At 47.8% G+C, this 14698-nt stretch overlaps 1 protein-coding gene across 2 annotated transcripts in view; it reads left to right on the forward strand.

Moving 5' to 3' along the window:
- The first annotated feature begins 5526 nt into the window (after window positions 1-5526).
- ARHGAP35 (Rho GTPase activating protein 35) overlaps window positions 5527-14698 on the forward strand; it is a 113050-nt gene continuing 103878 nt past the window's right edge. Inside the window, exon 1 of one of the 2 annotated variants that reach the window (XM_055553426.1) lies at window positions 5527-6428. The gene's annotated coding sequence lies outside the window, so the exon portion shown is untranslated. The remainder of the gene's footprint in view (window positions 6429-14698) is intronic. The other variant, XM_055553425.1, reaches the window with a different exon arrangement.

The following is a 14698-nucleotide window of genomic DNA, read 5'->3' on the forward strand; positions in this document are numbered from 1 at the left end:
TCAGGGTCTTTTCAAATGAGTCAGCTCTCTGCATCAGGTGGCCAAAGTATTGGAGTTTTAGCTTCAACATCAGTCCTTCTGATGAACACCCAGGACTGATTTCCTTTAGGATCGACTGGTTGGATCTCCTTGCAGTCCAAGGGACTCTCAAGAGTCTTCTGCAACACCACAGTTCAAAAGCATCAATTCTTCTGTGCTCAGCTTTCTTTATAGTCCAACTCTCACATCCGTACATGACTACTGGAAAAACCATAGTCTTGACTAGAAGGACTTTTGTTGGCAAAGTAATGTCTCTGCTTTTTAATATGCTATCTAGGTTGGTCATAAATTTCCTTCCAAGGAGTAAGCGTCTTTTAATTTCATGGCTGCAGTCACCATCTGCAATGATTTTGGAGCCCCCCAAAATAAAGTCAGCCACTGTTTCCACTGTTTCCCCCTCTATTTGCCATGAAGTGATGGGACCAGATGCCATGATCTTCGTTTTCTGAATGTTGAGCTTTAAGCCAACTTTTTCACTCTCCTCTTTCACTTTCATCGAGAGGCTCTTCAGTTCTTCTTCACTTTCTGCCATAAGGGTGGTGTCATCTGCATATCTGAGGTTATTGATAGTCTCCCGGGGCAATCTTGATTCCAGGTTGTGCTTCATCCAGCCCAGCATTTCTCATGATGTACTCTGAGTAGAAGTTAAATAAGCAGGGTGACAATATACAGCCTTGACGTACTCCCTTTCCTATTTGGAACCAGTCTGTTGTTCCATGCCTGTTATATTTCCACTTTAAAATACAGGATCCATCAGGACTTTCCTGGTAGAGCTATCAGGATTTTCCCTGCAGGGTGCGCTGGTCTGGAACATGCTACACCTCAGGACTAAAATAAATAAATTAATTAATTAAAAGAGAAAGACTTTTTAAAAAGAAAAAAATAGGATCAATCTTTTCTTTCTAATTTTTGGCCACGCTGTGTGGCATGTGGTATCTTAGTTCTCTGACCAGAGATCGAACCAGCGCCCCCTGTAGTGGAAGCGTGGAGTCTTAAGTCCAGGATCTGTCTCTTTTTAAATTTATTTTTTAAGTTTTAAAAATTTATTTTATTTTATTTTTTTGGTCCAGCGGAATGGCTTGTGGGATCTTAGTTCCCTTATTAGGGATTGAGAGCGCCAGGGAATTCCCTCCATTGTAAAGCTGATAGAAATTGGGAGGTTCATCATCGATCTTTCAGACGTTTATCTTGTACCCACCATGCTGGGATTTTGCAATGAACCCATGCCTCCCCGCTTCCCGATCCTTCCTCGTTATTGGCTGCTCTTCCGGCCAATGGCAGAAGAGTTCACCCCTCTCGGACATCCCCAGAAGCATCAGCTAGCTGCAGCTTCCCCAGTTCGGTTTGTAGGCGGCGCTGTGAGCTCACTGACTCTGGTGAATCTGAGACCTGGTCCACACCCTTTGGTTCTTTCAGACTCGGAGGAATGGAGAGAGAATATGCCCTGGCATTTACACCCTCTGCGCAAAACTCTTTTGCAGACTTTTCTATCTGTGCATCTCTTGAATGCGGATCTAGATTCTCGGGTACCTCTTCTGACCTACTCCAGCTCCACGATTAGTGGGAAATCCAGTCCCAGCTATTTGGGCCTCTAGGGCCATGCTGGGGAAATTTTGACAACTTGACAACGGCCTGCGTTAACAGTCGGCACCTCTGTCAGCTAACTGTTTTCTCGCTTACCTATTTATCCCGCAGTGGAGGTTAGCTGGGTGCGCGGGAGGCGGCTGCCCCCAGGGAAACCTGCTTCCGGTGGTTGGCTTGCTCAGCTAACACCCGCTCTCTTGTACATTGGAAAGAAATGCAGAGCTGGGAAGGCCCTCCTTGATGGTTCCCTTCGTTCATCCAGGGAAACACTGCCTGAGCCCCTGCCTTGTGCCTGGACAGGTGCTAGGAACATTAGCATCAATTGATACAGCCTCAATTGAGTCCCGTCCTCATGGGGCTCACAGTTTGGTGGGAAAGACCTATCAGTACATGGGAAACCCAGGGTGGTCAGGGCTTGGTTGGAGGACCCAAAGGTGTTGTGGAAGCCTAGTTCAGTTGCTCAGTCGTGTCTGACTCTTTGCGACCCCATGGACTACATATAGCATGCCGGTTTACCCTGTCCATCACCAACTCCCAGAGATTGCTCAAACGCAGCCACCCAACCATCTCATCCTCTGTCATCCCCTTCTCCTGCCTTCAATCTTTCCCAGCATCAGGGTCTTTTCCGATGAGTTGGCTCTTTGCATCAGGTGGCCAAAGTATTGGAGCTTCAGCTTCAGCATCAGTCCTTCCAATGAATATTCAAGACTGATTTCCTCTAGGATTGACTGGTTTGATCTCCTTGCAGTCCAAGGGACTCTCAAGAGACTTCTCAAACTAGAGCCTATTATACAGAGTGAAGTAAGCCAGAAAGAAAAACACCAATACAGTATACTAACGCATATATATGGAATTTAGAAAGATGGTAATGATAACCCGGTGTGCGAGACAGCAAAAGAGACACAGATGTATAGAACAGTCTCTTGGACTCTGTGGGAGAGGGAGAGGGTGGGATGATAGCATTGAAACATGTATAATATCATATAAGAAACGAATCGCCAGTCCATGTTCGATGCAGGATACAGGATGCTTGGGGCTGGTGCACTAGGATGACCCAGAGGGAAGGTACGGGGAGGGAGGTGGGAGGCGGTTCAGGATGGGGAAGACATGTACACCCGTGGTGGATTCATGTTGATGTATGGCAAAACCAATACAATATTGTAAAGTAATTAGCCTCCAATTAAAATAAATAAATTTATTTTTTTAAAAAAAGAAAAAAAAGAGAGACTTCTCCAACACCACAGTTCAAAAGCATCATTCTTCGGCGCTCGGCTTTCTTTATGATCCAACTTGCACATCCATACACGACTACTGGAAAAACCATAGCTTTGACTAGATGGACCTTTGTTGGCAAAGTAATATCTCTTTTTTTTTTTTCAGTAAACAACTTAGTCTTTTATTTGCCCAAGGCCAGTTGTTGCAGGCACTGAGGCCCCAAGACTTCCAGGAGGGATGGGGGAGGGGGCGGGCCATCCTGCCTCCCCAGTGCTGCCTGCCCCATCCTGCTTCCTACAGGAGATGGGAGAGTAGATAAAGTGTACCCTTGCATCATCAAGCATCTCAACTTTGTGTATGTGTCAGTCACTCAGTTGTGTCTGACTCTGTGACTCCATGGAGTGTAGCCCACTAGGCTCCTCTGTCCAAGGGATTCTCCAGCCAAGAGTACTGGAGTGGGTTGCCATTTCCTTCTCCAATGTCTCTGCTTTTTAATATGCTGTCCAGGTTTGTCATAGCTTTTCTTCCAAGGAGAAAGCATCTTTTAATTTAATGGCTGCAGTCACCATCTGCAGTGAATTCAGAGCCCAAGAAAATAAAGTCTCTCTCTTTCAGTGTTTCCCCATCTATTTGCCATGAAGTGATGTGACCTGATGCCATGATCTGAGTTTTTTGAATGTTGAGTTTCAAGCCAGCTTTTTCCACTCTCCTCTTTTTCACTTTCATCAAGAGACTCTTCAGTTCCTCTTCGCTTTCTGCCATAAGGGTGGTATCATCTGAATATCTGAGGTTATTGATATTTCTCCTGCCAATCCTAATTCCAGCTTGTGCTTCATCCAGCCAGCATTTTGCATGATGTAGTCTGCATATAAGTTAAATAAGCAGGGTGACAATATACAACCTTGACTACTCCTTTCCCAATTTGGAAACAGTCTGTGGGAGGGCCTCTTGGAAGAGGGGACATCTGAACTAGTATCTGAAAGAGGATTAGAGTTAGTTATAAAACAAGGATTGTGTCTTGGCTACCATGCCCTCAGTGCCAGCCATCACTCCCTTTGTTCACCATTGGATTAATTCATTTATTCATTAGCAAGTATTTAGTGTGGGTCATCTTTCAGACTGAGGATCTAGCCAGAGTTCCTGGCTTCGAAGGGTTCCCACATAATATGGTGATGCCAATACAGAACTTCAACCCCTGATGGAGTGCTATGAAAAAGAACACAGTGTGTGACTATCTGACCCCTGTTGTCTGAGTTTAAATCTCACATTTGCCATTCACTAGCTGTGTAACCTCTCTGTGCCTTAGTTTAGTAGAATAATAACAACCCCAACCTACTTATAAGGTGTGAGGATTAAGTGAGTTAATATGTTTGAAGTGCTTTGGAATGTTGCCTAGCATAAAGTGCCCATTTTTATAAAGTATGAGGGGTCAGGTCAAATCTGGGAGGCCACCCAGAGGAAGTGACCTTAAACAAGACTTGAATAAGGCAGAGTTGATAGGCTCCAAAAAGAAGGGGAGAGGGGCATCTGGATCCAGAGTGAGCCCAGGCTTTTCTCTTCTCTAGGTGCTGCCAGTTCAAAAATTTCCCAATATTCAAAGGACCTAGAACACTGCATTGGAGTTATAAGCACATATTAATTTGAGGTAGGGGAATCCGATGTCCCTTCTCCCCAGGTTTTTCTGGTTTTCTCAAGTGATAGATTTCAAAATCGCTTACAAATTAGGGCTTGCAGTGACATGTAGAGAAAATCTGGCCCAGGCACTGGATTTGTTTCGCCCACAATGCTAAAAAACAAACTTCCAATAATCAGAAAATCTTTCTTTAGTGGGATGCTTTAAAATTTGAGCGAATCTAGCACATTGTAAATTAACTATACTTAAATTTTTAAAAAGCAATAAGACCTCCAAAAAAAAAAAAAAAAAAAAACCCACCAAAAAAGAAAATTTGAGCGCATGTAATTTTATCAATGTTTATAGAGCAAGGCATGATTTTCAGCGCTTTACAAGTAGAATTCATTTAATTCTCCCAACAAATCTTACTAAGAGATAAGATTATCATTCTACTTTTAAGATGAAGAGACTGAGCAAAGAAAACGAAAAATGCAATAAGAAACATAGCTTTTCTTCATGCATTCCTTAAATATTGACTGGGTTCCCAGAACACTCATCTTCCACGATCCGTACTTCCGGAGGGCTCCCAGAGGAACCCCTCTTCAGTTCAGAGGAAGGAACTCAGGGGTTACAGCGGTGCCCCTTCCCATCACTACTATTTCCCCTCTGGGCGCCCAAACTGACACTTGATATGCAGTCATTGGCACAATGCTGACTTGGAGGCCAGGGATGTATGCGGGACCAGGCCCGCTCCCGTCTCCCGAGATTTGGCGATCACGGAACCCAAAGCAATTTGTAATAATGCGCGCGTTGCCTGCAAATTTTCTTCGCTGCCAGGGAATAGAGCACGCGCTTCGCAGCCCCGCCCCTTCTTCCGGAACGACGAATTTCGAGGCTCCTATTGGGCTGGGGCGGGCCACGCCTCCCCGTGTCCCCCAATCAACTCCCCACTGGGTGCACTCCCTCCTCCTCAGCCCCGCCCCACCGCCCCACGTTACGTCGATCCTTCTCTCCTCCTCCGTTTTCCCGGGGGCTGCGCTCGCGCGGCAAACCCACCTCCCCTTGCCTCTTATTGGCTGGTCAGGTCCCGCGCGAGCGGGATCGCGCCCTTCGCCCCCGCCCCCAAAGCCCAGCCATGCCTCTCCCCTCCCGCTTTCTCCCAGAGCCGACGCGAGAAGGGTTTTAGTTGCTTCTTGTGCGCGCAAGGGTGCGCGCGCCTCTCGAGGACCACTCCCTCCGCCTCGCGCGAGTAGCCGCAGAGGCTGGCAGCCCTTCCCGCGCACGCGCTCTTGTCCACCCCAGCCCTCTGCCCATTCGCAGGTCTCCTCGCGCTCTGTCTGGCGCTGCAGCCACCGCAGTAACGGCATTTTGTGTGTGTGTGCGTGTGTGTGTTTCTGTGTGTGTGTGGGGGGAGGCTGGGGGGAGGGCGCACGCGCACTGCGCCCTCCGCGCCCGTTCCCTGGACGCGGCCGCTGCGGAGGCAGTGAGTCCCTCGGGCGCGCACGCGCTCTCGCTTCTCCCCGCCACGCGCCGGTTATCCCCTCGCGGCGCGCGCTTCAGGGGCCGTTATCCCCCTGCAACGGTCCCCGCGCCACGCACGCGCGGTAGCGAGGGTGAGCGCGCGCGGGAGCGGCGGCCGCAGGAAGGAGGCGCCGCCGCCGCCATTGCGAGGGAGGGAGGGAGAGAGCGAGCGAGAGAGGCTGGTCCGCCCTCCCCCTGGTTCCCGCCCCTCCCCCCTTCCCCTCCCCGCCCCCCCGCCCCGAGGGAGAGCAGCGGAGCGGCGGGAGGAGGAGGTGGAGGAGGCGGAGGAGGGAGCCCGTGAGGGAGGGTCCGCCCGGCCCCCCGCCGCCGGAGCTGCCGCCGCCGCCGCCGCCGCCTCAGCCGCCGCTGGACGAGGAGCAGCAGAACATGGCGCCGGGGCCGCCGTCTCCGCTGCCGGGATCCCGAAGGCCAGGGCCGCGCTGAGGGCGCCCAGCTGGTGAGTGCGCGAGCTCGGGGGCCCGGGCGGCGAGGCCGGGCGCCGCCCCGCTGCGGGGTCCAGGGGGAGGCGGGGACGGCGGGGCCCGGAGCCCGCGAACAATGGAGGAGCCGGAGGGGGAGGGGAGGGAGCGGCCCCCCAGCCCCCCGGGCTCCGCCGGCCCCGCCGCCTCGCGCTGCGGCCCGGCCCGCCGGGGCCCGCCTGCCCTTCGGACTTGCCCCTGCCGGCCGCAGCCCTGCTGTCGCCGCGTCTGCCCCCACCCTCCAATCCATTGAGATCTCCGTGTCTGCCTCGGCTCCCCCCCCACCTCCCGACTTCAAGCCACTCTGCTCCCAATTCTGCGCCTCCGCCTTCTCTCTTCCGCCCCTCAGTAATGCCCTTTGCCCCCCCCCCCACCCCTAGACTCTGCAGTGCTCTTGGGACCCTTCCGCATCCCTGAATTCTGGACCCCCACGTTCAGATTCGTGACCCTTCTGCCTTCTCCGATTCCGCTCTCACCACCCTGGGTCCGTCCCCTTCTTTGACCATGTCCTGTTCCCTTCCGCTGCTTCACCCCCAGGAGCTGTCCGTCTAGGACCTGCGGTTCCACCTCCTCGGTGATTCATCCGAGACCCTGTTCGTCTTGGCACTACTGCCCCCAGGTCTTCTCTTTGGGCTTAATTCCACGTCCCTCTTGGGCCCTACTGCCCACTGACAAAACCTGCCGCCTCCCCCCGGCCCCGCTCCCCACGGGATACCCCTGGACTCTGACCCCTGCCGATCTCGATGCAGTCTCCTGCCCCCTCTTGGACTCCGACGCACCATGCTCGCCTCCTCCCCTCCGATCTTACTCCATTTTTTGCCATTCAGATCCTTGCCTCTCTTCCAGACCCTTTTGCCTCCCCACTCTGCCCCTCGTCCAGTCTCCGATCTTGCGGTGCCCTCCAGCCTGCTTGCTTTCTGACTTGGCCTTGATTGAAGCAGTCTCCACCCCCTTCTCTGACCCTGCAGCTCTCTCGTTCCTGCCGTTCAGTTCTCTGACCTTTCTCCCTAACTCAGCCTCGCCGCAGCCTGACGCCCTGCAGTCCCCGGTTGAGGTTTCTTCTCTCCTCCACCGCCTTATTGGCCCTCTTCTGAGCCGTTGCATTCATTTGTTGCCGCTTCCTTTGCCCTGTCTCCCCTTTATTTCTTCTTTGCTGAAGACCTGCTTGCAGCCTGTTTCTCCAAGGCCGGTCCTTTCCATTTTGGCCCTTACTGGAAGACTGGGAATTTCTCTCTGATCCATCACCCCCCTTCCCTTCCCATTCTGCACCCCAGACCTGCCCCAGATCCTTTTTGCACCTGCTCTTGGCACTTGTTCAATTCCACCCCATCCTCTCTAATGTTTTCCTCCCAGCTCTGCCCCTTTGGGAGCTGTCCAGAGTTGTCCACCTATGTTTTGGACCCATTTTAATTTTCCTACTGCTGTCTCCTCTTGGAGTGGTCCTCTTTAACTCTGATCATCTTGTGACTGCCTCGCCTCTCTGTTGCCTCTCAATTCTAAGTTTTCCCCCTGATCTTCTCCCCCCACCCCATTTTGATTCAACCCTCAATCACTGCTCTCCTTTCTTGAATGGGTCCTCCCCCTTTTGTCCTGCCTCTTACCTCCTTTTTTGAGTCTCCTTCCTCTGGGCCTGCTCAGTACAGAGATGTTTCCCCAAGCCTTCCTACCTGTCACTACCCCCAGCCCAGCTTCCTCTTGAAGCTGTCTCAGTTCTTGGCTAGAGTCTCTGTCCCTTTTGTGATCCCTCTCGCAGTTCTGGTCTTCATTACCTGGTTTTCTCCCTCATCTTTTCTTTCCTGTTGTATCTTGCTAGACTGCTTCTCTTCCCTTGTAGTTCCTATCAGATTTGCTTCTCCCAGCTCCCCTCTTGACCTGCCTATTCCCCACTGGGTTACTTCACTTCTTCAGGTATGCCTTTCTCTAGTCTCCATCTCACAGCTTTGGGGAAGAAGGGACTGGGTTGGGCCTAGGATGCTTATGTTCACATTTAGACTTAAGATTCGCTCTGCACTCTGAGGGTTTTATCTCCAGGGATCCTGTAAGATCTGGGTAAATAGCTGGGGTTGGTTGATTAACTACTGCTCTCTCGAGTCGCGGAGTGTCGCCCCTGTTTCCCCCACTTTTACCAAGCATAGTGATGGTGGAGGTAGTTCTCTTTCCATTGCCCCGCTTTTCTTTCCCGCTCCCATTTTGCTTCCCCGCCCCTTTGAGTCCTGAGGCTTTGCAGTTTTGTGTCCTTTGGAAGAGGAGAATGCAGCTGCTCACAGGTCTGTCTTCTCTCTCTCACTTTCCCTCCCTCCTTCTCTCAGCTATCATAAAGAGGCAGTTGTACCCTCTCCCCCTTTCACCTCCAAGCTAGCATCTTTGGGGAGAAATTAGGAGTGTGTTTTTTTGTTTGTGTTTTCCAGCTGACAAGTCCTATTTTTGTTTCGCCTCTAACTGGAGAAATGCCAGTTCTCAACTTCTCCCCAGCCCCACAGGGGTTATGGCCACACTTGGTGTTTACTGTTCTGGGTCTGCAGAAGCTGCCAGTCTTGCTTGGCTTCCTTGATGGCCTTTGGTTTGCTGTGTGACCTTTGGGAAGGGTTGAAGGAAGGTGGGCTTGTTTCTTTTTCACCTCTGCCCCAGGAAGGATTCAGCTTCCTGGTCTTCAAAATGGTGAGGGCCTGGCTTTGGAAAGCTCTTTGCGGTTGTTTGTTGAAACAAAGAGTGCCAAGTGTCACTCAGATTTCTGCCCTCTGGTATTGCAGGAGCTTCCAGCTGCAGAAGCTGAATTCCTCTAGGTAGCTCCATGCTTGGGAGAAGGAGGGAAGTCATTGGTGAACCAGGAGTATGTGGGTGGGCCCTGACTCTCCCAGGCCTTTTGACCGCCCTGATTTGGTAGAGAAATGAGTGCCAGGAACGGGCTGATATGATTGGGTTTTTGGTTTATTACCTGAAAAATGTACCTTTGCTGCCTTTCCCTGAGCTGTTTTCTCCAGTGATCTTCTGTTGGAGGTGGAATATAGGAAATTCATCCAGAGGAAGAGGTGGTTTCACACAAAACCGTCCAAGCATTCTCCTTCCTTAACTTGGGAGAGGGAACCTTTTGCATGTTCTAGGTTTATTTATTTTATTTCTTAAGTAGATCAAAAGCCTGATTCCCGCCCCCCCCCCCCATGGCCTAGGGCAATTGCATATTAAAGCAGCCATCCAGCTGTGAAGGAGCATTTACTGGAAGGACTTTCTTAACTGAGCTATGATCAAACTTTGTTTACTTCACCACTTAAATTTAGAAATAGTTCTGTATGAATACATGTGAAATAAAAACCATTCGTTGTCATCTACAGAATTAGACCACTGACTCATCGAACATTAGGGCATTTGTATATGAGACAGTGAGAGGGAATGAATAGTAGATCCTTATGTCTCCTTTCGCCTAAGTTCTCAGGACTTTAAATTTTGTGACAAGCAGAATCTGGTAAATTATCTTTGACATTTGTTTTCAGCATTATTGACTTTAAGGTTTTGGTTCATTTTTGTTCATTTCTGTTCATTTGATGAAAAGAATTCTGATGAATTCTCTGAATTTATTTGAGTTTTTATGTTGCCTGCTGCTGCTGCTGCTGCTGGTAAGTCGCTTCAGTCGTGTCCGACTGTGTGCGACCCCATAGAGAGCAGCCCACCAGGCTCCCCCATCCCTGGGATTCTCCAGGCAAGAACACTGGAGTGGGTTGCCATTTCCTTCTCCAATGCGGGAAAGTGAAAAGTGAAAGTGAAGTTACTCAGTCGTGTCCGACTCTGTGCAACCCCATAGATGGCAGCCCACCAGGCTTCTCCGTCCATGGGATTTTCCAGGCAAGAGTACTGGAGTGGGGTGCCATTGCCTTCTACGTTTATGTTGCCTATGTTGGTATAAATAGTTGTTTTGGTTTTTATTCCTAATGTGCAAGTGACAGCTAATTAAGAATAAAAACAACTGTGTATTCAGTACTGCTTAAATTTGTGTTCCAGGTTTTTCACATCACTGGCAGCATAGGAAGTTTCTGCGTGCCCAAAGCCTAAGTTTACATAATAGGAGGAGAGGAGACAGAAGAACAAAGAGCTGTTTTTCTTCTGAGACTGGGAACTGATGTTCCAGAGATTGTCAGATTTCTCTGATGGTGACAGAGGCTCCAACCCCTGTATCAGCATTTGTTTTCATGATGGAATTGGGTGCTGCAGAAATCTGAGGTGATAGCCTTGGCCTTCTGGAGCATTTAATGTGCCAGTTGGGGGTGGGGTGTGGAGTAGGGGAAGGCAGTAGATGACTGTTTTCAACCTAGTAATGTGTCTTCAAGGGTTCTTGCCCTGGTTAGAAAATCTTTATTACTGGCCTGATTAGAATTCTGTCTTCATTTTTTATACTAGCCTTTACTTTTGGCTACGTCCGCCCTCCCTTATATGTTGCCCCTTTTTTCTTGCCATGATGAAGGCCAAAGATTTAGGACAATAAAAGGATCAGAAAATAGTCATTCCTGGGATTCCCTGGCAGTCCAGGGGTTGGGATTCCACACTTCCACTGCAGAGGGGTGCAGACCCCTGGTTGGGGAATTAAGATTTCATATGCTGTAAGGCATGTGGCCACATACCAAAAAATAGTCATTTTTCTTGATACTGGACACATGGAAGGAGTTGTCCATGTGCATATCCATGGACCTGAAGGTGACTTTCTGACAAAGGACAGTCTGGGGAGAGTGAGGGTTGTATGGGTGACTGTGACCTACAGCCTCATAGGTGTGGTCAGTCTGTATATAAGGAGGAAATGCATTGGGCCAGTACAGTTGGAGATCGAAAAGGTGAGCTTGGTTGTTTCCCTCTAGTCTTGCCTGCTTTCCCCTCCTCCATCTGCTGTGCTGTTCTGAGAGGTGTTGGGCCTCTTGTAGGGCCTTTTGGTGGTAATGTGCTCTAACTATTGTCATTCACCCACTGACAGTCTAAACAGTGTGTTAATATACCCAGTCCCTGTGACAGTTCATTGACCATCTATTTCAGTCACTGAAAATTTCTTTTTCACACTATATGAAATAAACTTGGAGAGTCTCCGTTTGAAGAGGGAAAGTGACCAGCAGAAATCCCTTGGCTTTGAAACAGCAGTTTGAAGATCAGTGCCTAGTCTAGCCTCCTCCGTTATAGTTGGGGGAATGGAAAGCTTGCAAGGGGCATAATGACAAGGCTTCCTGTCGTAGCTGAAAGAGTGTTGGACATACAGGTAGGAGACCTGGTCTAGGCTCCAACCTAATTAGATGGACTCTTGGACAAAATGCTTTACCTCTCTGGGCTTCTCATTCCCAGCCTGAAGTCTTGTGTGCCATCAAGCTTTAATTGTAGATTCTTGTTCTGGATCACAGACGACAGGACACTTGAGATTGGCCTCTTGGTACTACTCTTAACCCCACCACCACCCACCCCGTCCTCCCCCCATCAAATCCTGTGACGCAGAATGGGCCAGGCAGTGGTGGGGCAGGGGCCTCTTTCCCCAGGGCATGCAGTAAAATGAATTGCATTACCTCTGTTGTATGCTTTTTCTTTTCTTTTTTTTTAAAATATTTATTTGTTTTTGTTTATTTATTTGGGTGCATTGGGTCTTAGTCACGACATGTGGGATCTAGTTCCCTGATCAGGAATTGAACCTCTGGCCCCCTGCATTCAGAGCTTGGAATCTTAGCCACTGGACCACCAGGGAAGTCCCCTGTTGTATGTTTTTTCAAATATAAAATAAACACTTGCCTCTTTTTCAGCCACTCACATGAAGATAGTTTATAATTTGGGGAGAAAGGAGCATCCAGATTGTATTAACTACATAACTAAAACCATATACCTCCTGAAAAACAGTATGAAATTTTTCAAGCTGAGTCATTGTTGACCTAGGCTCTCAAATAGCAGTGGTTTGAATAGCACTTGAATTGCTGGTATTAAGAAATGCAAACAAATCTTTCATGTTCATCTTCCCCCAAATTTATTTCTATTTAATTTTTGATACAACGCTTTATCAGACTTCATCTATGAAGAGTTCTTGAAAATAGTATTTGGCATCTGTCAGTTTCATCTTCATTGCTTTGCTTTGCTAATGTTAAGAGACACCATTACTTTGATATACTAGCAGAGAACCAGCCATGAAGCATCCTCACAGGAAAGTAATATTTGTTTTAGTCAAAAGTGGCCAGACTTGCCTGTCTGCTTTATCTTCCTTTGTTGAAATGGACACATTGTCATCTTATGAAATTTGCAGCAGCTGTGATGTTGCATCTGCATCTATAGGTACTTCAGACTGTTTCTGCTTTCTTAGTGTCTGCGTTCTTTTTTGGAAACTGTTCTCTTGCTGGTCACTATTGTAATACTTGTGCTTGGTAATCAAACTTGAATAATTGAGAGACAGCTTCCTATGGTAAAGAATGTTGACTTGATCATGAAGAAACCTGGGTCCTAGCCCTGGCTCTGCCGCTTACCAGCTGTGTGATTGTGGCCAAGTCATTTCACTTCTGGGCTGCAGTTTCTTCATGAGAAAAATGAAGGGATTATACCAGTTGGTTTCCATTATTTCCAGTCATATGTAAATACCTTACGTGTAGTAGGCCCTCACTACTGCTAACTGAAACCACGCTGGTGCCAAAGACTTCTTCCTTTTTTGGGGGGCATGCCTGCCGCTTAAGAGTTTCAAGCCTAAAAGTGGCCGTTATGGTTAGTGTACACATCTCCCCGACGTTTTTGACATGCCCTCCTGCTCAGCATTTAATCCCTACACACACACACACACACACACACACACACACACAGCCACACACATGCACACATATCATAAATGTCTTGACCAGGGCTATGCAACTAATATATGAGCTAATGTATGGTTAGCTCATGTTACGAATCCATATCTGTCTGACTGTAAAATCTGTCTTTATTTTATTAGACTGCCTTGCCTCTCTCGGCTATAAGAATAAGCTGTAGTTCAATTCCTTGAGGAATTGTAGTCAGTTATAAACAATTAACTATATATGTAATATGGGGTGTGGTGAGGGAAGTAAATGTTGAATAGACTATTCTTACTAATTTCTGCTGTTCCGGAGGCGGTCCCATAGTAATCTGAAAGATTCTCATATTCAGAGACTCAGCACACATCAGGTTCCATATTCCAATATTTTAAAAGGAATCCACAGCCACGTGTACCAGCTTATCTTTGTAGTCAGTATTGAAGAAGTTGAGCATTTTATTTCTGACCTGGATTCAAACCTGAGGTAGCAAAACTATAAGTAAATTTATCTAACAGAAATAAGGTAGAAATGTTGGTTATGGAGTGGCCTTAAATCTGTCTTTTCTTTGGCAAGTAGAAAAGTGTCTGAATAGCTCCTAATTGAGAGATTTTATTCTGAGAAAACTCTCTGTGCAGCTAGAAATGTATAAATAAAAATATGCTTTGCCTCTTGACTTACTTGTATGGAGCTCCCTATAATATATTTTTTTAAAAATTGCAGTTCAAAAAGTTCTTAAACAATGTTGGGGTGCAAGAATGTTTCCCAGCTACAGCTAGTAGCCTCCTGAAGTGTAAAATACTATTGTTGTGTGGTACTTCTTCCTATCTCCATTTAGAGATAGAAAGGTCAAAACCAAGGCTTCTGTATTTCGGCCTGCTCTACTTAAGAGTAAGATAAAGGAAAATGATTTACTGTTAATTGCCACGGGCAATTAAAAAGGATTCTTTGTTCAGTACCAAATTGATTGTGTACAAATGAAAGTCAGCACTGCATTAATACAAGATTATTAGATTCTTGATATCAGCATCTTCAGCCAGAATGGCTTTCACTTCAAGGGAATTGTTTCACTGGGAATAGTGTACCTAAATGCTTGGTGATTAAAAGTATCACTAGGTCTTTAGTTTTCAAAAATGCTTATTAAGTTTGTAGGTGGAAGACTGGTGGGTGCCTCTTTTGTAATACTATTTTAAATGGACTGATATCATTGAATACTTTAATGCTGCTGACATATAGGGAATTTATTCCACTTTGGTCAGTCAGTTGAAGAATGCAGATAAAACCTTTGGTAAGTGAGGAAAAGGGCCTCTGAGCGCTGCGGGAGTGGGCTGCTGGCGTCTGCCTGGTGTCAGTAGCCACAAAGGCTTAAAAGTGGCCACTTTAGCTAAAGTAGTTATAGTTTGATGTGTATACAAGGAAGGTGTATTTTCTTACATACATGTTGTACAGATTCCTTTTTCATATGCTGGGGCATAATTTTCTTT

The sequence above is a fragment of the Bubalus kerabau genome, chromosome 17, assembly GCF_029407905.1.
Source record: "Bubalus kerabau isolate K-KA32 ecotype Philippines breed swamp buffalo chromosome 17, PCC_UOA_SB_1v2, whole genome shotgun sequence".
Taxonomy (NCBI): Eukaryota; Metazoa; Chordata; class Mammalia; order Artiodactyla; family Bovidae; genus Bubalus; species Bubalus kerabau.